This window comes from Hyperolius riggenbachi, chromosome 9 (assembly GCF_040937935.1).
Source record: "Hyperolius riggenbachi isolate aHypRig1 chromosome 9, aHypRig1.pri, whole genome shotgun sequence".
Taxonomy (NCBI): Eukaryota; Metazoa; Chordata; class Amphibia; order Anura; family Hyperoliidae; genus Hyperolius; species Hyperolius riggenbachi.
The window spans coordinates 187136153-187161703 of record NC_090654.1 but is presented as its reverse complement, the minus strand read 5'-3'; the positions used below and the strand labels follow the sequence as shown (position 1 = coordinate 187161703).

At 43.9% G+C, this 25551-nt stretch overlaps 1 protein-coding gene across 4 annotated transcripts in view; it reads left to right on the top strand.

Moving 5' to 3' along the window:
• Positions 1 to 25551, top strand: part of PRICKLE2 (prickle planar cell polarity protein 2) — a 500639-nt gene that overhangs the window by 280059 nt on the left and 195029 nt on the right. The window contains exon 1 of one of the 4 annotated variants that reach the window (XM_068253800.1): positions 23152 to 23672. The exons of the other annotated variants lie outside the window; for them this stretch is intronic. The gene's annotated coding sequence lies outside the window, so the exon portion shown is untranslated. Of the gene's footprint in view, positions 1 to 23151; positions 23673 to 25551 lie in introns of those variants that run through there. 4 annotated transcript variants of the gene reach the window in all.

Here is a 25551-nt window from a genome sequence, read left to right as displayed (position 1 = left end):
GGAAGTGGGGCGGCTGGACATGGAAGTGGGGCGGCTGGACATGGAAGTGTGGTGGCTGGACATGGAAGTGGGGCGGTTAGACATGGAAGTGGGGTGGCTGGACATTGAAGAAGGGATGCTGCATATGGAATAGGAGGCTGCGAATTGAAAGGGGAAGCTGCAAATGGGGAGCAACATATGGAAAAGCGATGCTGCTGCTAAGAGAGTTGTACATGAGAGCGAGAGGCTGCTGTAAATGGCTGTTGCACACAAAAGAGGGGCTGCACATGGAATGGGAGGGGGCTGCTACTCTTGGAAGGAGAGCAACCAGGAAGATGGCCGGGGGCACTAACAGTATAAGTCCAGCCTTGCCTGTGGAGAAGAGTGTTATGATCATGTCTGCAGCGTTTACTGCTGGCTGCAGTGGTATTGTAACCCAAGCAGTTCTGATGTCATTACATACATTTTCTTGCATAGTTTGGTTTGCACTTAAACTAGTTGCTGATTCCATCTGCAGTCGCTCTGAAGTTAATGACAGTTTAATATGCTTTTGTGTAAACAAACATTGTCTGCTGCAATGGAGGGGCAATCCCTTTCCTGCAGGCTGCATATCATTGTCTGCCTTTTCCTGCTGTCAGCCTGTGATTAATTACCATTCACTTGTGTGGGAATCTGCAGGTCTGCTCCCATTGGATGACCTCAGTATAAAGATCTGCTTCCTGCAATGCTTGATGGGCTACCATAGTCTCAGATTCAGTCTGTTACTCTGCTCGTGCCCCACCTCGTTCCTAGTCCGTGTGGACTGCGCTGACTCCTGCGAAGGGGTCAGCGAGTCCTCCTAGTTCTGCTCTTGTTCTAGAAGTTGTTACTCTGCTTGTCTTGTGTCATATATTGGTTCATCGCCAATATATACGCATACTTGCGCATTTTGTTAATATACGTACACAAACTGTTTATTTCCTGTGTTCAGTTAGTCAGCCTTCCAGCACGTTTTGGTAGTTTGCGCGTATCGTGAGCACCCGTGCTGAGCTAGTATCCTGTTCCTGGTCCTGTTTGTGGATTGCGTTCATCTCTGCGAAGAGATAGCGAATCCTTCTGAGTCCTGTTCCCTGTATTACTCCAGTCTTAGTCAGAGTTCCTGCTTATGTCATATATCGGTTCATTGCCGATATATACATATGTTAGTCAGACGTTACAAATAGTTTCATTGATAGCTGTAATTGTAATACGCTAGGAAATCATACTTATTGTATATTTATCTGTGTTACGTTCATCTATCTTGATCCTGCTATTTCCTGACTATCCTGTCCTGTCTTTGTGAGGCATGCCATTGCTGCTAACGCATTGGCTACCTCATTCCAGTCTGTTTTATTGTGGACGCTTGCTGTCACTAAGTAGTGGCTAGTTAAGCAAGCGTTCATTCTGTCTACCTGTCCTGATCTCCTCAGTCCTGGTTTATGCGCTCAGCGCTACTTTGCGCTGAGACGTTATTACGAAAGTGTTGTTTGTGGCTGTTCGGATCTGCACCGGCTCTGTGCACCACAATCTCCTATTGGAGTCAGTCCTCTCCTCCACTAAACTGGGGATATCCTGATCCCTTGTGCTGGTGTGTGTACCTCCTTCACGTCAGCTTATGTGTTGTATGCTGACTGTGGAGATTACACCTCCAAGCTTAACAAAGGGCGGGGCAAGCCTCTTTAGGAGCTCCCCACTCCTCCCATTCAGGAACACTTTCGTTAATGTTGCCATTCTGGGACTGTAACCAGAGCAGTCTTTGGGCAGATGTGGCAGATTTTTACTATCTACTGTAAGGAAAAAGTAATTTATGGTACATTTTACACGTGCATCATATGTATATGCATACACATGTATTTTTAATGTTATAATTTTTCGTTATGGTGAATCTTTAACTCAGAAAGCCTAATATTCGTTAGTTTACAAAAGGTAAAATGTCTTAATGACTAGAGATCTTATTACACTGAGGAACTACTACAATGGCAAATGTATATAGCAGGCTCTAAAAATAAAAAGGTACACCGTTGTATATGGTTTGCTGCAGGATGTCAGCAATTTTCTAGTGTTGTTTCAAGTAGAACAATCCCTGTGTGAATCAGAAAATCACAGTTGGAGACTGAAGCAATGTGGTGACCAGACTGAGAAACAATCTGTACAAGGAAATGCTTGTAGTGCAATGGTTTACTTTTGTCATAGGTAATCTTACAATTGTACATAGTAGGCCTCTTGTAGGAAAGGAAAGGATTTATATTGCTTTGCTAGATTTCAAGAGAAACTAAAGTTTTACAGCTAACAAGAACTGCAGAAATATACCCCTGCAATCAAGGTGAAAATGCTAATAAAACATGGATATTTGGGAGTGATGCATCATGGGAAACTGAGCTTGCTCACCTAAAGTGTACCCAAGGTGAACCTAGGGTTCAAAAATAAATGCTTACCTAAGAAAAGGGAAGCCTCTGGATCCTATAGAAGCTTCCCACTCTGTCCTCCAGTCCCCCGTCGCCGATTGTGGAACCCCTGAAGATTACCGACAAGGGCCTATCGGTAGGAACATCAGGGCGAGTTCGTCTTCAGGCACGAGCATAGACATACTGCACCTGTGTGAGTAGGGCTGTGCCTGTGCGGTAAGGTGAAGCCGTTCGTTGATGAGTGGATTCCTGCTACTGTGTGGTCCTGCTTGATGTTAAGGAGGGTCCCGGCGAGTAGTGACAGAAGTAAGGAGGACCCAGGAAGTCTTTATAAGATCCAGAGGCTTCCCTCTTCTTAGGTAAGCATGTGTTTCTTAACTCACAATAGCAATTCAATTGCTTTTTTTCCCCATCTTTTCATGTTTTATGTGAAGAAAACATGACATTTACAGAGAACAGTTTTCACTGTTGGCATTACTATGGAGGACTGTGTCCAGAACATCCAGAAGCAATCTTAACTTGTTGTAATACTGTGACTGGAATCTGTTCAGAATTGTAACGATTTGTGTCAGCAAGGAACAGAATTCTGATTATTAGGTGATCTGCAGTATCGCCTATAATGCAGATATATACCTGATTATATGGTGATCTGCAGAATCACCTATAATACTGGTATATCAGAAGCTGATGTGACAACAAATAGCAATGAGTGAATGGTGCAACAGTAATACTGATAGGTTTAGCAATACCTCACCAGAGGAGCTGGTGGGTACTATCAGTACAGCGCCCCTCACCAGAGTCAAGGGCCCTCTGGTGAGAGTAAAGTGGTCAGACAGATCGGGTTTGGCAACAGACAGACAGATGTAGTACAAAATCGGAAGGCAGAGACAGGAAGATATAATCAGGCAGAGTCGGCAGCAAGATCAGATGGGCAAAGGTACAGAATCACTGAGCAGAAGAGTGGTCAGAACGAGCCAGAGTCATGCACAAATAATAACACAGTAAAGTATAATCTTTAAGGCTATCAAACAATTCCTATCTTGTGTGAAATCCCCGGTTTCCTCCCGGATCAAAGCACACCGGAACTATCTAAGGGTCTGAACGCTAACACCAAGTATTCGCAACAGCAGACAAGTTGCGAGTGATACAGCTAGGCTTATGAAGCAAAGGAGACCCTTCTGGCACGCCCCCTCCTATCAACCAATGAGGAGCGGCGAGCGGCTCCTCTGACGTCAGCCGACCGGTTGGTCAGCTGACGCACCTCCTCCCTGCATAAAGGTCCTGTCTGTGGGCGCGCGCACGCGACAAAGCAACCCTATGTGCAACTGACAGTTCCGTCCTCGGTGTGCTAGACACCTGAGGCCCGAATACACTGCTAGACAGGGAGCTGGAGGCAGCTGCGGTGGTAGCGCTGTTCACCGCGGCTGCCTCTCCAGCGTTTGTTACAAGAATGATAGAAAGCAGAAATAAAGCTTCAAATGTGTGTAAATTATCATTAGCTGTGTGCCTGATCCTGTGTCCTCTCTCTCTGCCTCACAGTTTAAAGTAACACTTTACAGTCAGGGAGATCTCATTCTCATTCTGAATGGGGGGAGCATCCAAGTAAGGAAAACGTACAGGTCCTTTCTTTCAGATCCTTCTCTGTATCTAAAAATCCCTCAGCTGTTCTCATGTGATGTGTGAGAAAGCAGGCAGGGCAGAAACAAACTGTAAATCATTCCACTGTGAATAGTGACAGTGAAGTCGAACCTAGCTACATGGTATGGCTCCAGCCTCTAGCATCAAGGACAACACAAATAGTTACAAACAGCTGATAAACAAGGCATTTCTTTTGACACAGGCAGTGATGATAAGAGACCTCTGAAAAGCTTTCTATTGTTGTTGGCTGAAAACTCTATAGGTATGTGGGGTTAACAGAAGAACAGTTTCTTTGATAGCTGTTCTTTAAGCTTTGTTTTTTAGTAAGAGGACTTTTCAGGTTCTTTTAACCCCTTATACTCTCTCCTAGTGGATCTGGGTCACCATGAGCAATCTTGGTACACTGTAAAGCATTTTTATGCACAGTGAGAGACTTTTTATTCCCAGAGTGATAATAAATGGACAAGACATAGTCAGTATCTGCAGGAAGCAGGCCAGAGTGGCCTGAAGGAGGTAGTACATTGACTTGTTGGAATGGAGAGGATGTATTGATTGTGGGACAATGGCCCCAGAACAACAGAACATCTTTGCACTGCTAGGTTTTTTGTCCCGAGTGGCACCTTTTGTATCTGTATTGAGGTGTACAGCTGCAAGCAAGTACAGCTATAAAACTGATTTTTTTATTTGAATATCCAGAATTAACACATTATGAGATTTCAGAGTAAATCTGATCGATCACTGATTTGAACTTAATACAGCACAAAGCTACAGAAATGTTGACAGGCCTGGATTCACCTCACAGGAGCCTATAGGCACAGATATCCTGGTACCTTAGACTTCGCCCTCCATGAAACTACAAACCCCCGTGGAATTGTACCGCAAGTATGCTGGTTGTTCCAGCTGTCTCTTCTCCCTTACTTCCCTTGCCTGTCATAGGCAGCTACAGGCGTGCTTTAGTGGTAGGTAGTCAGAAGGACCCTCGGTGCCCCTGACTGAAGGGAGATCTCGCAAGTGGAATGCCAAGAGTCGGGTGAGTAACCTCTCATTTACACTCTTATCAGGACTCTGCATAGGGAGGAAGGAAGGGAGGCGCTCGGGGAGGGGAGTGAGCCACCTTTCCATCATCAGGCGCCTGTAGGTATATGCCTACAATGCCTTATGTAAATCCTGCCCTGAATGTTGATCATGTCGTACTTCGCCCTCTGGTCACATGGCCATTTCATCTGATAAAGTATGGAAATGTCCAGTAGATGTTCAATTGATAAAATGACTAAACATCAAAAGGTCCTTAGTTTTGATGTTTTTATCAAATTCAACATACAGTATAAGCTATTAATAATGTCTACTTGTCTATTCCAGGGGCAGCACTTTAGACACTTTATACATTGCAAATTGACCACCACTGTTCTAGATGTAACAAGAGCTCATCCATCTTTATACATACTGTACAACTCTTCATACAGTTATTGGTCTTTACAAACATTTCACGGACAGATGTGTTTAGCCATGTGTTAGCCACATGCTATTCTATGTTGCTTCTACTGTATTTTAGTCTAGGGCTGTACAGACTGCACAATGTGGTATTGTTATTGATCTATAAAATGGATGCACGGGAGGGTTTTGGTCTTGTTCACAGATGTTTATGCTACCAGCATATTTACTATAGCCTGAGACCTAGGGGAACAGATTGTAGATGGGCCTCAAATGTGGTTTTATAGGCAGTTTTTAAGCTTCCCAGAATTTCTAGGTAGGGGTGTATTTTATAGGGTTGTATTGAGAACTATACAGGACACTATCCTTTAAAAGAGGCAACCTATTAATGCACTTTGCCCGATCTTGGTCTGGAGAACTCAAGTATTGGAGCTTCTCCACCTGAAAGGCAAGTTGCAAGTTAGGGCTCCCCAGTAAACCCCGTTTCTTAAAAGAATTACACACCACAGCCGTCACAGAGTCCCCTCCACCCAAAGCCTGAGCAAGCGCACCACAACCGCTGCACTAAGCCACCAACCACCAACCACAACTGTGTCGCCCACACTAAGTGCATACATATTGCTGCGCCACTGGTTAGTTGGGCGCAGGGGGAGCCAACTGACGGCTCATGCTGCTGCCGCTCAAATTGTCAGCGGCGTTAAATACTATTTCCCCTCCGAGTCATAGCAACTCAGAGGAAGAAGTAATTTAGGGTCCGGTAATCTGACGGCTCTGCTTATTCTTTCTTTTTCATCATTTTTTTATTTACCGGTAATACATCTGCCCCATACTTATTCAATTATTGCTCTGAATTAAAAATTACCTACTGTAATTCACAGTAGTGCCCCTTTAAGGGACAGCAATATTATTAGCTCAGTGTTCTCTGTAAAAGTGCTGTGGGAAATGTGTTGGTACTAAATAAAAGAATAAATCAATAATAGTAACTAATGACATTTTACAAGTGGCTGCGTCATGCATTAACAAGAACAACACTGTGAGGTTGTGATTGTACCGATGCCTTCCAAGGTGTGACATGCTTGTAAAAGTTATCTTTACCCAGCGAGCGTGTAAAAATCTCGCTGACACCCACATGCCTGTATTCCAGGGAACAACTTTGGTGATTTCTTATCTCATCAGCTCTTTCACAAGCTGATTATTTTTGGGCGGTGCAGCTGCCTATATAATGCACCTATGTTTTACAGGCTTCTAAGTACACAGCAACAATTAATTCATTTCCTTGTTGTGGAAAGCCAGTGTAAATGTTTACAATGTACAATATATAAACAAGCAGCCAGTCCCTTTATCTGGCTACCCAGCCAGCCTGCGGATGAGTGACAGAAGCGCTAAGCTTTATTGAATGGGATGAATAATTCATTTGACTTGTGGGAAATTAGTGGTGCTTGGTCATAAACGTAGAGGATGTCATGTTTCATAATACAATGATATATGTGTCTCATGTGCACAGAGAGGAGCTCATGGGCTGATGTGGTTTATCGGCTTATCACAGCCTTATTACAGTCTTGTAGTCTGTTCAAAAAATGTCACATCGAGAAATTTGTATATGTATTTTCACATATGAAATTAAAGGATACCTCAACTGACATGTGACATGATGAGATAGACATGGGTATGTACAGTGCCTAGCACACAAATATCTATGCTGTGTTCCTTTTCTTCTTTCCCTGCCTGTAAGAGTTGAATATCAGGTATGTAAGTGGCTGACTCAGTCCTGACTCAGGCAGGAAGTGACTACAGTGTGACCCTCACTGATAATAAATTCCAACTATAAAACACTTTCCTAGCAGAAAATGGCTTCTGAGAGCAAGAAAGAGATAAAAAAAGGAATTTCTTATCAGTGAGGGTCACACTGTAGTCACTTCCTGTCTGAGTCAGGAGTGAGTCAGCCACTTTCATACCTGATATTTAACTCTTTCAGACAGAGAAAGAAAAAAAAAGGAACACAGCATAGTTATTTGTGTGCTAGGCACTGTACATACACATGTCTATCTCATTACGTCACATTTCAGTTCGGGTATCCTTTAAATATAGGCACTCTCACTTTTGTATGTATGTTCCCGACAGTTTTGAGCTGGGGACGGGGAAACAAAGAGAGACGGCAAATCTATTCTACTAAATCTAAATCTACTATTAACTACTGATAAACTAATTTGTCCCTGGCTTACGTTGGGGTCCGGCTATAGCCAACGCCAGAACTACAGTGTTTTGTGTGAAATTCCCTCCAGTGTCGCTATAGCTGTAAGAACAGTGTAGTCTATGGCAGTGCCCAAAGCAAACAGGCGCAGAGAGGACCTGTCTCACTCTCACTTTGCCATACTAGAGTCCCAGGTTTGTATGCTGGTCAAGCGATATCTGCATGAATCTTGCATGATCTACACTTATTTTGTGGATTTCCTTTGAGCATTCCAGTTTCCCCTTGAAAATATATGACATGTATGTTGAGATACACATATACACATATAGTAATATCCCTACTAAGAAATGATCAGAAGTCTCTATTTTCCAGTACAGCAAGAGTTAAAGTGGTCTGAAACTCTGACATAACATTCAATAAAAATGTGTTTTCCTATTTTTTATTACTCATACAGTTATCATATTTGCTTTTGTAAACAAGTAATATTGTCTGTTTACAAATTACAAGATTCCAAAGTGTAGTTTTTCTTGCCCTGAAAGCTGGCATTGCATTTTATTCTTTTTCTATTATAACTACTTTTTATTATACAGGGTGGGCCATTTATATGGATACACCTTAATAAAATGGGAATAGTTGGTAATATTAACTTCCTGTTTGTAGCACATTAGTATATGTGAGGGGGGAAACTTTTCAAGATAGGTGGTGACCATGGCAGCCATTTTGAAGTCGGCCATTTTGAATCCAACTTTTGTTTTTTCAATAGGAAGAGGGTCATGTGACACATCAAACTTATTGGGAATTTCACAAGAAAAACAATGGTGTGCTTGGTTTTAACGTAACCTTATTCTTTCATTAGTTATTTACAAGTTTCTCTTTGTTTACAGCCATTGACTGTAAACCTTTTTTTACAAAAAATTTTTAAAACACGCAGCTAGCACTTTGCTAGCTGCGTGTTTAATTCGATCACCGCCGCTACGCGCCGCGAAAGAGACCCTCAGCGCAGCCTGGCCAATCACCGCCAGGCTGCAATATGGGGTGGATCGGGACTCCCCCTGACGTCGATGACGTCATTCCGATTGTCGCCATGGTGACGAGGGAAGCCCTAACAGGAAATCCCGTTCAGAGCGGTATTTCCTGTTGGGTATGATCGCCGGCGGCAATCGGAGGGGTGGGCGGGATGCCGCAGGGAGGGGGAAATCATGTAGCTAGCGCTAGGCTAGCTACATGATAAAAAAAAATTAGGTTAAAAAAAACCACCCGCGGTCGAGCGCCGCAAAAAATCAAAACGCCAGGGTGGTTAAAGAAAATCTGTAATGAAAAAACCTCCCCTGGGGGGTACTCACCTCGGGTGGGGGAAGCCTCCGGATCCTATTGAGGCTTCCCCCGTCCTCCTCGGTCCCACGGCGGCAGCAAAAATCCTCCCGGTGAGACGGTGATGTAAATATTTACCTCTTGGCTCCAGCGCAGGCGCAGTATCTGCTCTACTGCGCAGGCGCAAGTCTCCTGTAGAGCGGACCCGATGGAGATCGGCTATTTTCGCCTATCTCCGTGGGAAGAGACGCAACAGCGCCCCCGCTGGAGCCAGAAAAGGTAAATATTGCACAGCCCGACAACTGTCTGTGGGCTGCAGCAAGAGAGTGTTTGTTTACATTCCAGTGTTGATACATTTGTGTTTAACAAGTAAAAAAGATAATGTTATCTCCAGTTTGGATGCGGATTTGAAGCTGAATAGCAGGAGAAAGTGCTTTGTTTAACTATTTCAGTGATATTCTGCTAGAATTCTTTTCTGGGATACTAGCTTTCAAGCTGAGAGGAATCAATTAGAGCAAAGTAGAAATGCTGGCTTTCAGACCATTTTAAGGTGCCCATACATCAGACGACTTGGCTGCCGATCGACCATCCAATTCGATTATTATAATCGAATTGCATGAAAATCGGTGCCGCCAAGCATGCCCGACCGACAATGTAACCAATTACGGGCTGAAAATTGGTTGCATTCTCGATCGCGCATGCTGCAAGATGTTGGGCCAACTTACTCGATCGGGTGCGCGGCGGGAATGGCGTGCAATTTTGCAACCATTGACGAACGCGAAAAAAACCCCAATGCTGTCTCCTAATGAAAAATGTCCCCCCTTCCCCTCAGTGCCCAGTGTGACGTATACATTACCTGTCCGTGGCCTGCACTTGTTCCTCCACTGCTCCGGGCGCATTCCTTTCCGTTCTGCATACATGCTCGCCCCCATGTGCTTTTCCATTGAGGGCGCATGTGTGACGTCTCTTGAGTTGTTAACTTGAGTTTTTATCTATGCAAAAGAGCTTGTGGATAACTCCTGAATTCAGTCTGGTTTCCTGAACAGTGGATGTAAATCAAAACAGCTAAGGAACAGTGAGATAAGAATTCTAATGAGGTTCTACTACAGAAAAGTGCAAAACGTCATTAGTTCCGTAACCGTTTCAGCTAAACAAAGCAGAGTGTGGATTTTAAACGGCAGCAGCGACAGTTGGATATAATCTTAAAAATAAAGTTTGAATAAAATTGAAAATAAAAATATTATACTTTTTTCTATTCTACTAATGTTCTATCCATATATATCATCCATACTACACACACAATTCATTACTGTACCTCATAAGTTTATTTTCACTTTAGGTTCACTTTAAATTCCAAAAACGAACATGTAGGTTAATTGGTTCAAACCCTAATTGGCCCTAGACCATACATGTCAAACTCTGGCATCAAATTTGCTCTGCAAGTGGTTTCCCCAGTTTACATTAATGTGGCCCACTCTAGACCAGCAGCAAAACTATATTGGGGGTGAAACCTTAGATTACCAGGGAAGCCATATGGGGGAGGGAAGGGGAAAGTAATAGACACTAGGGAACTGTATGGGGAGGGGGAAGGTGTCACTAGACAACAGGAAACTGTTTAAGGGTGCAAGGGGGACCACTAGACACAATTTAGCTGTATAGGGGAGGGAGGGGGGCACAAGACACCAGAGTACTGTATAGGGGAGGGAGGGGGTCACTACACTCCAGAAAACTGTATAGGGTAGGAAGGGGGGCTACTACACACCAGGGATCTGTATAGGGGAGGGAGGGGGCCTCTAGAAAGCAGGGAACTGTATAAAAGAGGGAGAGAGGACCACTAAACGCCAAGGAACTGTATAGGGGAGGGAGGAGGGCCACTAGACACCAGGGAACTGTATAGGGGAGGGAGGGGGGGTCATTAGACACCAGGGAATTGTATAGGGCAGTGAGGGGTTCATTAGACACCAGTAAACTTCTATAAGGGAGGGAGGCAGGGGCGTAGCAATAGGGGGTGCAGCGGTAGCGACCGCATCGGGGCCCTTGGGCCAGAGGGGCCCCGAAGGGCCTTCCCTCAACTACAGTATTAGCTCTCTATTGGTCCTGTGCTCATAATAATCACATCTTTAGATACTTTGAACAGTGGTAATCATTAGCAAGCTATTTCCCATCCCCTTCTTGCACCTCTGACACTGTAGTTGCCATTGGCAGGTTTTGGTGCGCCGTATCAATTGCTATGTATAGAGCGCTTGGGGGGGCCCCATTGTAAAACTTGCATCGGGGCCCACAGCTCCTTAGCTATGCCACTGGAGGGAGGTAGTTACTAGACGTTGAAGTTAGCCCACATCTTGGTCCCAGTTCAATTTCAGCCCACTTTGTATTTGAGCAGGCCCAGATTTACCTCACAGGAGCCTATAGGCACAGAAGTCCTGGCACCCTAGGCTTCACCCTCCATGAACCTACAAATCCTGAACCGCACCGTAAGTGTGCTGGCTGTCTCAGCTGTCACTATTCCCCTACATCCCTTGCCTGTCATAGTAACTACAGGTGCCCCTTAGTATTAGGTAACCCAAAGTACTCTCAGTATGAAGTAGCTTGAGGTGCCCCCGACTGAAGGGAGATCTCATCAGTGGAATGCAGAGAGTAGGGTGAGTAACCTCTCATTTATGCTCTTCTCGGGCCTCTGCATACGAAAGGAGGCAGTCGGGGAGGGAATTGAGCCGCCTTTCCATCATCAGGCGCCTATAGGCACGTGCCTACAGTGCCTTATGGTAAATCCGGCCCTGTATTGAGTTTGACACTTTTGCCCTAGACTGTAATAGGGACTTTTTGCCATGCTGAGGAACAGTTAGTGATGTGAGTTAGGTGATGATGATGGTGGTGGATGTTTTAACAATTATAATAATTCCTAGAGAATGCTATATATTAATTTATTATTTTATATGTAAAGATAAAAAGAGTGGCACTCACTGACCAGAGGCATAGGGTGCCCAAGCCTCAAAGGTTCCCCACACCATGGGATCCAACTGTAGTAGACAAAAAGTAGATGGAGGCTGGCACTTCCAAAAAAAACCTCTTTTATTGAAAGATTAAAAGCATGTGGCTATACGGCGACAGCCCGCTGTTTCAAGACTCAGCCCTTCTTCAAGCCGAAATGTCCACAGGTTAAAACATCATACATCACACTTATATAGTATAACACCCACCTCGCAACCAATCAATTCAAAACTTGTGCAGCCAATCATCTCCACTGGTGTCATGGAGGACCTGAGAGAAAACTGATGGTCTAACATGCAAATCAGCAATATCTCACGTGATGGGGGGTAGAGCGGCGAAAACGCAGCATAAGCACATCCCCCCAATCAATATTCACTGCAGCAGTCAGCGGAGACCAATAGGAACAACAGAACAAGTGTCAACAGTTCGGGCCCGTCCCATAAGCGTACATGCGTCACACGTCGCGTATGTGGTAGACGTGTGACGTGCAGCTGAAGCTCCCCAAAGCCCTCCCCAATGGGCGGGCAATGCACAGCCAGCAGCTACGTAACGATGGGATTGAGTGAGGCGGCCATTCGCCGCCATCCCTCACACAGGGGGCGGCTCATAGTCCGTTGCATAGCAACATGTAAATAAACAGTTTCTCTCGTGAATGTACAAGCGTCACACATCGCATACATAGCGAACGCGTGACGTGCAGCTGAAGCTCCCCAAAGCATTCCCCAACGGGCGGGCAATGCGCAGCCAACAGCTACATGACAATAGAATTGAAAAAGGCAGCCACTCGCCGCCATCTCTCACACAAGGGGCGGCCCGAAGTCTGTTGCATAGCAACATGTATATAAACATAGCTGTATCCAATATCTCCTACCAGTGCTGCAGCTATCAGAGTTAGCACACACCTCCTCCCTCAAGGTCCAACCATCCAGTGGAGTAGAAGAGCTCTTTTTCTGCAGAACTTCTACTCCACTGGATGGTTGGACCTTGAGGGAGGAGGTGTGTGCTAACTCTGATAGCTGCAGCACTGGTAGGAGATATTGGATACAGCTATGTTTATTTACATGTTGCTATGCAACAGACTTCGGGCCGCCCCTTGTGTGAGAGATGGCGGCGAGTGGCTGCCTTTTTCAATTCTATTGTCATGTAGCTGTTGGCTGCGCATTGCCCGCCCGTTGGGGAGTGCTTTGGGGAGCTTCAGCTGCACGTCACGCGTTCGCTATGTATGCGATGTGTGACGCTTGTACATTCACAAGAGAAACTGTTTATTTACATGTTGCTATGCAACGGACTAAGAGCCGCCCCCTGTGTGAGGGATGGCGGCGAATGGCCGCCTCACTCAATCCCATCGTTACGTAGCTGCTGGCTGTGCATTGCCCGCCCATTGGGGAGGGCTTTGGGGAGCTTCAGCTGCACGTCACACGTCTACCACATACGCGACGTGTGACGCATGTACGCTTATGGGACGGGCCCGAACTGTTGACACTTGTTCTGTTGTTCCTATTGGTCTCCGCTGACTGCTGCAGTGAATATTGATTGGGGGGATGTGCTTATGCTGCATTTTCGCCGCTCTACCCCCCATCACGTGAGATATTGCTGATTTGCATGTTAGACCATCAGTTTTCTCTCAGGTCCGCCATGACACCAGTGGAGATGATTGGCTGCACACGTTTTGAATTGATTGGTTGCGAGGTGGGTGTTATACTATATAAGTGTGATGTATGATGTTTTAACCTGTGGACATTTCGGCTTAAAGAAGGGCTGAGTCTTGAAACAGCGGGCTGTCGCCGTATAGCCACATGCTTTTAATCTTTCAATAAAAGAGCTTTTTTTGGAAGTGCCAGCCTCCATCTACTTTTTGTTTATTATTTTATATAGCACCAACACATTTCATGTGCTTCATTCAGAGAATAGTAAGCCACTTACATAAATCCTTGTCGCTGAAAGAGTTTCCAATATAATGCCTGTATGACAGCTAAGCAGATGGGTGACACGGTGTGGACTTCAGTCAACTTGCATTGTGTTTCTGGATCTAGAATGGAAGCCTATTAAACAGAAGGAAATCATGCAAACCACATACAGGTAGTGGCATACGTATGCTTGTGAAGCTAATGAACTGCATGAGGGCCCATGATTGTATAGCTATGCCACTGCTGAGATCACTAGGGCAGCTGGCAAAGATGTGCAGTCCCTTACACCCTAGTAACAGTGTATATAAATGGGTCAATTTTATCTCTGTTGTATGGCTCCAAGACGTTGCCATAAAAGAAATAAAACTTTATTAAACATGTTATTTAAACACACAGGGTTCCCTGAATACAGATAAACATCAAGCAATAAAGAAGACCACATTGTAAATGCAGTATATCAAAACAGTGCTTGGTAAATTCTGTACCGCTGAATGCAATTGCTATTAGCAAAAAATAAAAAGGTTAAGATGTTTCCAGCAGTATTATTGTGAAGAATCTACAGAGCCCTCTTGGCCAAGCGATGAGGCTTATGAGATAGCAGAGGACAGGAGAAAACAGGTACTCAGTGTAGTGTTTTTCACTCCTCCCAGGCTTCACACACTTGGGCAGCCAGGGCACAGCCCTTCTATGGATCACCATAATATAAACCACTAGAATGCAAATATAGAACTGAAAAAGGCACTCCAAATGGTCTATAAACGTGTGCTTATGTATAAAGTAGCAGAATCAGAATCAATTTATTTTGCCAAGTAAGTTTGCACTTACAAGGAATTTGAATTGGCAGTTGTTTAACAGGCACAAACAAAAACAATACAAGGACAGACAGTATATATATTACAAGTCAAGGACAATGTGTAAGTATATTGGCAGTAAGCAAGGTGAGAAGTGTTCATTTACAGTTCTGTGCTGTATGCTTTCTAGTTCTAAGAGATCTAGTGTGGTTCTGTATTAAAGAGAACCCGAGGTGGGTTTGAAGAATATTATCTGCAGACAGAGGCTGGATCTGCCTATACAGCCCAGCCTATGTTGCTATCCCAAACCCCCCTAAGGTCCCCCCTGCACTCTGCAATCCCTCATAAAGCACAGCCACGCTGCTGACAAACAGCTTGTCAGAGCTGGCTGTGTTTATCTCTATAGTGTCAGTCTGCTGCTCTCCCCGCCTCCTGCAGAACTTCAGTCCCCGCCTGCATCCCTTCCCTCCCTGCTGATTGGAGGGAAGGGACGGGGGCAGGGACCGGAGCTATGCAGGAGGCGGGGGAGCAGCTGAGACTGACACTACAGATGTAAACACAGCCTCACAGTACTGCTGTGATTTATGAGGGATTGCAGAGTGCAGGGGGACCTTAGGGGGGTTTGTGATAGCAACATAGGCTGGGCTGTATAGGCAGATCCAGCCTCTGTATGCAGGTAACATTCTTTAAACACACCTCAGGTTCTCTTTAAGCATGGCTACCGCCTGAGGGAAAACGCGAATACACTACATGTTTCAGGGTTACCTTCTTCTTCAGGTGTACAGGCATCATTGAATCACAGCTAATACATGTACAAAAGTGCCCCACACCCAACACAGGTAAACCCACCCTTTGGTCATCTTACGAAAGTGACATAGTCCAGGTTAACCTATCAAGACAGGTGCTGTCAGAATGAGGGCGGCTTGGTGGGGGGTGGGGGGGGGGTGCTGTCTGACGTCATTGGATCATAGGTGTCTGCCAAAGCTTTTCGGAAACCTCTGCCTGGGTTGCTGCAGCATGCCCCCAGCTCAGTAGCACTTTAAATTCTATTAGTACTAATCCGATGCCCTTGACACTGTGATATCTCGCAGCTAGCTTACAGTCTGATAATTCAGCCTACCAGAGCTAGAAACTGCCCTGGAATAAAAATAAAGAAATATAAGAAGGGGCTTTTATTATAGCATTTGTATCTCACGGCTTATGAAAATAATGGCGAATGTTCCTCCTGTACCCCTTCCTTGCATCATGTGAGTCTTCTAAAAAGATCACAGGCTTTCTTTAATTGCTTCCCAGAATTCCCACTACCGCTCTGGTCCTGGCTCTGAGCGTCTCATCTTCACAGCACTGATCAAATATTGATAGGTGAATGCTCACATATGTGACCGAAATACGTTATACTGAGATATTGCCAGTTGGAAAAGACACATGTTTTATATTAGAGTTCCTGTGGAAGAAATAAGATCAGCCTCGTGTCTGGAAGTTACTTGTTTAAATGTATTGTTTTGTTTAGTAGAGGTTGTGTCCTGCCATTTGCCATCAAGATCTGGGAGTTACACTGAACAACGGGAACTAATACATTATTTACATTATTTAAAGTCTTATTTGAAAATGCTCCCACCTTTGGAATCACATTGTAAACATCAGAGGAACTCTTACACAACTACTGCTTACATTATTTGGTATTAGAATGATACAACACCAGTGTCTATTGAGTACAACCACTCAAAGTTGTGTAGCAATACCACGGTTACCGGCAGACAATGGCATAAGCGAAATCTAAAAAATATTGGAATGAATGGCCATGTTTGTTGTGGATGTATTATTTATAGTATAGTATACACTACAGTATGTAGTGGCTGGATGGTGTAATGGTTAAGGGCTCTGCCTCTGACACAGGAGACCAGGGTTCGAATCTTGGCTCTGCCTGTTCAGTAAGCCAGCACCTATTCAGTAGGACTCCCTAACACTGCTACTGCCTATAGAGTGCGTCCTAGTGGCTGCAGCTCTGGCGCTTTGGGTCCGCCAGGAAAAAAGCGTGATATAAATGTTATTTGTCTTGTGTCTTGTATTTAACAAGGCAAAAATAAAAAAAAGTTATTAAAGTTTACACACATCCAATTTTAATTGACCACGCACTTCCATGTACTATAAGAGCTTACCTACACAATCTGTTCATAGTATTCAAATGCTGTTGGACCCCATTCTACATGGAAGTGGTAAAATTGGCCAGTCATTGGATGTGTGTATGCACCCTTAGATGTTTGCCCCAGTAGTGGGAAGCCTCTGGATGGTCCAGAGGATTCTAGTATCCCGGTAAAGCTCACTGTTCCAGCACAGGGTCCCTTTTCATGTTCTGGCTGCACACCTGCCCGTAGACAAGCACATTCGGATTGGGCATGCACCTACTTACTCTCACATGCTAAGTCCGGATGCACTCATCCATGGCTGGGAGCATGGCCATTGGCCAGAAGAAACCTATGTGACTTGGGCCTTCTGCTGGAATGGTGTGCTCTACCAGGATCCAGTAAGCCTTTGGACCATCCAGAGACTTTCCACTATTTAAAGGGAACCTAAACTGAGAGGGATATGGATGTTTCCTTTTAAACAATGCCAGTTGCCTGGCAGTCCGGCTTATCTCTTTAGCTGCAATAGAGGCTGAATCACAGACCTGAAACAAGCATGCAGCTAATCCAGCTTCAGTCAGAGCACCTGATCTGCATGCTTGTTCAAGGGCTGTGGCTGAAAGTATTAGAGACACAGGATCAGCAGGAGAGTCATTCAACTGGTATTGAAAATGGGGGAGAAACCGAGAGCCCAATATGGTGCAGTATGTTAATATGGAGAGATCTGTTGTGAATAAATGAGATGATTATACTCACAAGGATGGGTCGCCACAAAGGCAACCACTGGAAAGGCCGGCGGGGAGAATTGTAACCTGACCCCGCTCAGGTTAAAAAGTCGCTCTCTGTAGATAGGAGAAAATGGGGATACACCCCTCCACCAAGGGTGGACTAGATAATATTGAAATACGATAACAGAGGCGCCAAGCAGAATAAATTTAGTTAAAATTGTTAAAAAGGGGGAAGTGGGTGGACTCACCTCCCTTCTGAAAAAAAGGCCGGACAATGGACAGGTTACTTACAGTCTAAAGTAACATTTACAGTCTAAAGTAACATTTATTAGTAACTCCAAAAGTGTCAGAGGCGCTCTACCTTGTTCATGACCTGATTTTGCACCCTCCAAATAATCGTTTGCCTGAAGAAGCGAGACTGTTACCCGTGAAACGCGTTGCACTTTTGGAGTTACTAATAAATGTTACTTTAGACTGTAAGTAACCTGTCCATTGTCCGGCCTTTTTTTCAGAAGGGAGGTGAGTCCACCCACTTTCCCCCTTTTTAACAATTTTAACTAATTTTATTCTGCTTGGCGCCTCTGTTATCGTATTTCAATATAGGCAACTGGTATTATTTTAAAAGGAAAAATCCATATCCTCCTCAGTTTAGGTTCCCTTAAGGCCTCTTTCACACCAAGACGCATAACGTGCCCCTAACGCAACGCATGGTGGTGCTGAAGTTGGACGTCAGATTGAGCCGCGTTATGCGGCTCTTGGTGAGCTGTTTTCGTTCTATCTATACTGATAGAACAGCTGCTCCTGGATAGTGATGGAAAGTCCGGATCTTTTGAAGGATTCGGATGATTTGAATCGGATAATTGAAAAGAGCCGGATCTTTGAACCAAATCATTTGAATCATTTTACTAGGGAAGCAGACTGGGGGTGAAATGACTAACAGGACACGACTTTCCCTGTACTGTACATTCTGTATGTTCCTGTTTCTTCCAGACAGACATCAACTGTGAACCGAATTGTTCATTGTGATGATCCGAATGATTCGACTCACAAAAAAGATCCGGATCAAATGAGGGATTCATTCATGATCCGGACAACACTATGAGTCCAGGTTACGTCACCACAGTGCAGTGAATATTAATTAGCCATGTGGCTAGTCACTGAGCATGTGCAAGCAGTCTAAAGCAGCTAAAGCCTAGTATAACGCACAGCATGCAGCACTTTCTAAATATTGCTACACGTTATACACAACGCAACGTGTGCACTGTGAATGTCACACAGACTTTGCATTGCTGTGCGTTAGTCTGCGTTGGAACATTTTCTAACGTGTGACTTTAACGTCGCACTGTGAAAGAGGCCTTAAGGATTTTTAGGATTTTTTTTTATTGCTTCAGCCGTTATTTAAGGCAGGAACCCCAGAAAAATAATTTGCCTAGACCTCTAAAGAAGGAACTACCCCCACTTTTGGACAGATACATCAACAAATTCAAAAGAGTATCAGCCACAGTCCTGGATAAAGGGGGAACATGCACTATTATTGTTGCCGGTAGGAATCAGGATCAGTCCCTAGGACAATAGTTCTTGGTACAAACTCATACAGATACATTCCTCGACTACAGCTGAGTGATATTTACTGTTAGTATACAGTGGAGAGGGTGTTGTGGCGGCATGGCGCATGAAGGAGGGGCTTACAGTAGGTGGGGTAAGGAGAAAAAAAAGTGTGTTCTCAGACATTGCTGGACATTTAAAGCGGGATTAAACACTGCTTTAAAACTCATAAAAAATCTATTCAACATTATATAACAAGTGTCCCCATTGCGCTCCTTTCCTATAACATTTCCGTCACCCTGACTCCCTCCACCCATAACAAGTGTGATTACAACAACCCCTCCTGTGGGGTGATCCTTATATTGGAGGCTAATTAGGAGTCCCCACCATAGGCCGTTATCTGCAGCCTCGGCAGAGTTTCATCTTGCATGTGTACCCAGCTTATGGGGTTAGTGTGTGGCCTAGACAGCCATCTTCCCCAAGAGTCCGCAAAGGAGCCTGGTAGCCCACAGTCTGCAATCAGGAGTCTTAAAGCTGAGAGCTGAAGACATTTCTGACCATTGTAAAACAAACCTACTACTGTTTTTGTGCAGTATAGAGGACAGTCAGACATATAAAATTCTCCTGACGTGCCACTTAGGCTGCCCATATACAGCCCTAGCTGAAGCTGTGAATGAGGGTCAGATGTTGAACTACCTTCAAGGATCTTGAACAGCTCTCCTGACCTTGTGAAATCTGACCCACTTAACACTCAGGGAATTGCAGTTCTTATAATGGCTCATGCTGTGTTACAGACAATTCTCACTTCCCTGGATTGCTTTATTTGGACTCAATAAATGAAGCCATAGGATATATATGACTGCTAGAGAACTAGATCACAAAGTTGTAATAAAAATAAAGTTAGCTATGTGACTCAACTGTCCCTCTTTTGGAAGAACAGTTCCCACTTTTTTTAATCATGTTCCTTTGTACCTCTTTGATCCTCATGTAAGCCTCTTTAAGGCTTTTGTGTAGATCTGCTTACTGTAAATAAATGTATTATGTAAATATTGCATATGTTCTTATTTAAAGGGCAACTGAAGCGAGGGGAATATGGAGGCTGCCTTATTTATTTCCTTTTAAGCAATGCCTTACCAGTTGCCTGGTCATGCTGCTGATCCTCTGCCTCTTATGCTAGGTACACACAATGAGATTTTCTGGCAGATTTACTGACAGATCGATTATTTCCAACATGTCCAATCTGATTTCCGAATGATTTTCCATAGACGTAAATGGGAAAACGTTTCAAAATTGATCGGAAATCAGATCGGATATGTTGGAAAAAAATGATCTGACAGTAAATCTATCAGAAAATCTCATCGTTTGCACCTAGCATTATACTTTTAGCCATAGACCCTGAACAAGAATACGACAGATCAAGTGTTTTTGACATTATTGTAAGATCTGATAAGATTAGCTGCATGTTTATTTCTGGTGTTATTCAGATACTACTGCAGCCAAATAGACCAATGAATGTAGTATACTGGTATGTGAACATTGATTGCCTGTCACTCATCCCTGCTTTTTCTCTTTTTACAAAAAAAGTTTAGATCAATATTTTGATTAAAGATTTGATCAAGAGACCACAGCTTTTATTAAATTTCTGTTTAAATTGATATTTTTGACTGAGCTGAACTATGAAAACACTTTACTTATGTGTGGCAGTCTTTAGGCTCTGTGCAATGTCTGCTTGTTCTGACATCCCTAGAGCTCTGACACTGGGGTCGCTGTTTCCCTAAAGTCTGGCTGAACGGAGACACACGCTCCTCGTTTTCAGGTTCAGTGCAGATAATGACAAATGTCTTGTATTGTTCCTTTTAGGCCCAACAGTCTTTTGTTTTCTTTGAGAAAACTTTTAACCAATCCCCCCCCCCCCCCCCCCCATCCCCAGCAGACTACCTCACCAAGCGCCACCACTACAGATCAGTATTCCACTTTCTATCATTTTTCCGTTTTAAAACAGAAGGTATTTGCAATAATTCAGCCACCCTTTCAAATTCATTTTCAGAGTCACCCACGCCCCCCCAGCATTTAATTTGTGTGTGTGGGGGGGGGGAAGGGGGGCGGACGTGGGTGATTATGGGAGCGAAGTGTGGCGGGAGTGCAGAGCGTGGTTGATCCGCATAGGCTGACGCCGTGCTGGACTAGATCCAACACGAGATCCAGCAACAGCTTCCCTAGCAGTGAGCCCAAATGTATCTACTTAATATTTAAATTATGTGGCGCAACGGCAGAGGATGGGGCGGAAAGTGTCAGAGTCAAAATTAGTCACCGACACTTTGATCTAAAGAAGCTGACGCTGGGCTGCATGTTTTCTGGCAGCAGCCATGTTTCTCTATATCCAAGTATATATGTCTGACATTAGGCCTGAACTTGAAAATGCCTGCAGGACATTGACCAACATAGGATTGGAAAGGGTTAAAGAGGACCACGAGTGAAAAATATGTGCGATGGAACCTGTAATGTTCGGGCAAAGTATGCATAAAAGCATTTGACAGCGTCTGGCATTTTGTATCCATGTAGGGGGGGAGACACTGGGAATTTGCAGAAATATAACTTTTGTTGTGTGAATACTTTATCCTACTAATTACTGAATGTGAGAGAGCCTAAGCGCTTTGAGTCCTATGGCAGAAAAGCGCTATAGAAATGTTATTGTATTGTAGGTGGCGGTAAAAGACTATGAAGGCAGAATGTTGCTTCCAGGGTCTGCTGAAAAAATGGGAGAAATCAGGATTGGAACATGCTGTTCGTGCAAACTTTGAAACAGTTGCTGCCCATTCACTTGAATGGGCATTGCTTTAATGACAAGCACCGTGGCCGACAGTAAAGGTCCATGTGAACTGGCCCTAAGGATCTGAGTCTGCACTGCTAGGTTCGGTGGGTGGTAGGACTAATAACTCACTTGCTCGTCAGTAAATCATACCTCCCAACTTTTTGAGATGAGAAAGAGGGACACTTAAGCCACACCCCTGATCATGCCCCATCACACCCCTAGGCATGCATACCATAAAGATTTCATAAGAAAAATATGTTCCTTTAGAAGTCAAATGACACTGCTCCATTCTATCCTGGTTCATTTTCCTTCATATTAACATTTTAAAATTAGTAATATATCAATTTAAAGGATGGGAATAAAGTTTAGTCAATTCAACATATTTTTAGTAGAGAAATATATATATTTACATAGAAAGAGGGACAAAGTCCTGAACGAGGGACAAATGAGGGGGACAGAGGGACAGGGCTCCCAAAGGGGGACTGTCCCTCCAAAAGAGGGACAGTTAGGAGCTATGTGTACATCATTATGCTAGATACACACCATGCAATTTTCCCGTCAGATTGAAGGGTCAAATCGATAATTGTCTGATGTGCTTCCAATAGATAACAGAATCGATTTTTTGCAGTGGTGATCTGAACATCAATCCGTTATCGATTAGAAGCAGATTAGACATGCCATAAATGATCAATTCGAGCCCCCGATTTCATAGGAAATTGCGTGGTTTGCACCTATTATTAGATGTCAGAAAATCCATCTCCCCCATGGCTGACCGAAATGATACGAAGCTCTGTGGCCACCCCCACTTGGAACTTTCTGGTCCTCATCAGCTTTCTGGCTACTCTACAGTTCCACTTTCATCATTAAAATTGATCACAAAAGAAGTAAAATATCATAGCAAGATCCAGTCTTAATAGGCAATGCTTAAATCAAAAGCTGCCTTAAATAACCCTCAGGCAGAGCAGATAAATAAGATAATGGAAAGCAGATGTTTGATAGTTCATAAGAAAAGTATGTCCAGGGTAAGCCGACAACCAATGAGATTCACGATAGAAAATTGCATCATCAGATCATCCTTTTTCTTAATTATTGCAACAACAGTGCCAGATGTTTGCAACCCAAGCCCAGGAGCGTGCGGGGTCTGTGCTTGGGCTGGGCACGCTGAGGGGTTATTGATTGCTGAGAGGGGGGCGGCTGATTGATATGGAAATGAGTGACAGGAGTCAGCCAGCGACCAGGGAAAGGCTCCCCAGAGCGGAGTCCGTGACGTCACGCCGCTCATTAGCATTCAGCAGCAGCCGGGCTCCGCAGCGCCCCTGACTCTGGCACTCTGGCAATTACAGGGGAGTCTTTTCCTTTACAAGAGCCAATTGGACATAGCATTGCCTCAACACAAGGGTCATTAAAGAAGAGAAGAAAGGCAGCTCTGAGCTGCTTGTGTGTGTGCTGGATTCTTGTCTGGAATTGCCCTGAGAAGAATGAGCTGCAGTTGCAAAGGGGGTTTCCTGCTGAAAACCTAGAAAGCGGGAGGGATATAGAGGGGCACTTGTGCTGCTCATGGCTTGCCCTGTTGCTCCTGATGTGAGTCTCCTCTGAGGGGCTCTGACAAAGCTCTGCCGCTGCTGCTGCTGCTCTGTTCAGAGCTTCGGTGACTCCCCAATGCCTGTCAAGTCTAGAGAGCTCAGGCAGCTTAGCAGGCTGCTGTGTGTGAGCTGAACATGGAACAGGGTGGAAGCCCATAGCTTTCTCTGCAAGAAGCTGGGAGCTGTTACCTCCTGCTGGGATAGATAGACTATTACTAGGTATGTATCGTGTTATCCCTATGGCTATTTCTTCTGTGCTTTGCCTCTGTTTGCTTGCAAATTTGCCTCTTGATTCTGATTTCCTGATATTTGCCTGTGAAAAGGTCTATGGGTTTTAAGTTGGGTTTGGGATGCTTTTACTTTCATCAGAATCCTATTTTCCATCCCCTTAGGGAAGTCTTTAAATAATGAAAAAAGATCAGCTAAAGCCTATACATATGGGATGTCATGCAAGTTATGTATTTTGCCAAATACATAAGCCATCAGATCCTGGTTATTATTATTTTTTATTGTTTATTTATATAGGGCTAACGTTTTCATGTTTTTTTTTACAGAGTATACTGAACGATGCATGTCACTAACTGTCCCTCAGAGGGGATCCCAATATAATTCTTATCACCTAATCACACTTTGCAGAGTATATGATTTCTCCCTCAGAGGAGCTGACAATCTAATCCCTTCTATAGTCATAGTCCAATATCCCTACAACTCAGTTTTGTGTGGAGAAAAACAATACACTTAGCGGTGTGTTTTGTGTATGTGGGAGGATACCTGAGTGTCCAGAGAAAGCATGCAGGCATTATACAAACTCCATGCAGTAATGTGGCCAATATTTAAACCTAGGGGGCTGCAATGTGAGAATGCTACCCAAAATGTTGGTATACTTTTAATGCTGAAACAAATTTGCTGCTAATCAGCCTCTTAAATGTGATCTTTGGCAGTGGACTGGATAGCTTTTGTAAATGAGTACAAAGAATGATGCATTTGTACATCCGTGAAATGAAATGACTGTGTCCCGACTAATTATATGGTCTATTTTGTGAAACAGCATCTCGTCCCCGATAATGTGAGGTACATGAGCTCAGCAGTAGTGTGTCCTTGGAAGTGATTTTAATATGTTGACAGCTATGTTCTGTTTGAGAGCTAGAATGTTGTTTGTAGGAGCAGCGTTCAGTCATTGAGATGTATGTGCCTGAGTAGGTAAGTTATGCAGATACAGTACCAGCTGTCCCCATTTTTTTTGCCTCTGAAAGCTAAACAACTGCCTATACAGTACAAAGTTTTGAGTATGCTAGAATCAACTGTTAATAAGGATTTATGTTTGTTTTGTATTTTTAATCATTATTGATTTATTAAATGGTTCCATAAGCAAGCAGATCTATGTACTGTACATTGTTTAAAATACAAAGGAGTAGTTAGATATCATAGGCGTATATAGTAGCTGGGTAGATGCCGTTTGGTCATTAAAAACGCCATATTGTTAATTGCTAGCACTTTTGATCCTGGAAGAAACCATAGCTTTTGGGGAAATCTCTGCATGTAAAAGCTATTTAACCTATGGCGTAGCTAATGTATGCATTGCAGAATGTTAATTGTGCACTTTGTGTATCCAGCCCATAGATTAGATCAAAAGTCATACTTTTTATATTAGCTAAGATTCATTAGCAAAGCAGTTTTTGGGCACAACATATCAGCAGATGCTTCAGTTCTGTATATATGCTGTTTATTTTGGTATCTTCTATGCCACTGGCTTTGAGGTACTGTGTCGCCTATAGATATATGTATCTGGGTGGTGTACTTCCTAACACATCATTTGACTAAAATAATGGAAGTTATTGAAAGCAAAATGATGCCTATGGCAGGGGTGGGGATGGAATGCAATGTGGATTTGTTTATGAATTTTGATCAAAATAACCTAAGTGCTTAGCATTAGACTGTGAGCTCCTCTGGGACAGAAGCTAAAATAAAGGGTCTAGCATTTTCTACAAAGTATCGCAGAGGGTATACTGATATTAAAATAGTTAACATTTTTGCACTAATATGGTCACAGTTCTTGAAACAACGTAATGATCTTGTAGCCATTGGTAACAGCAATGAC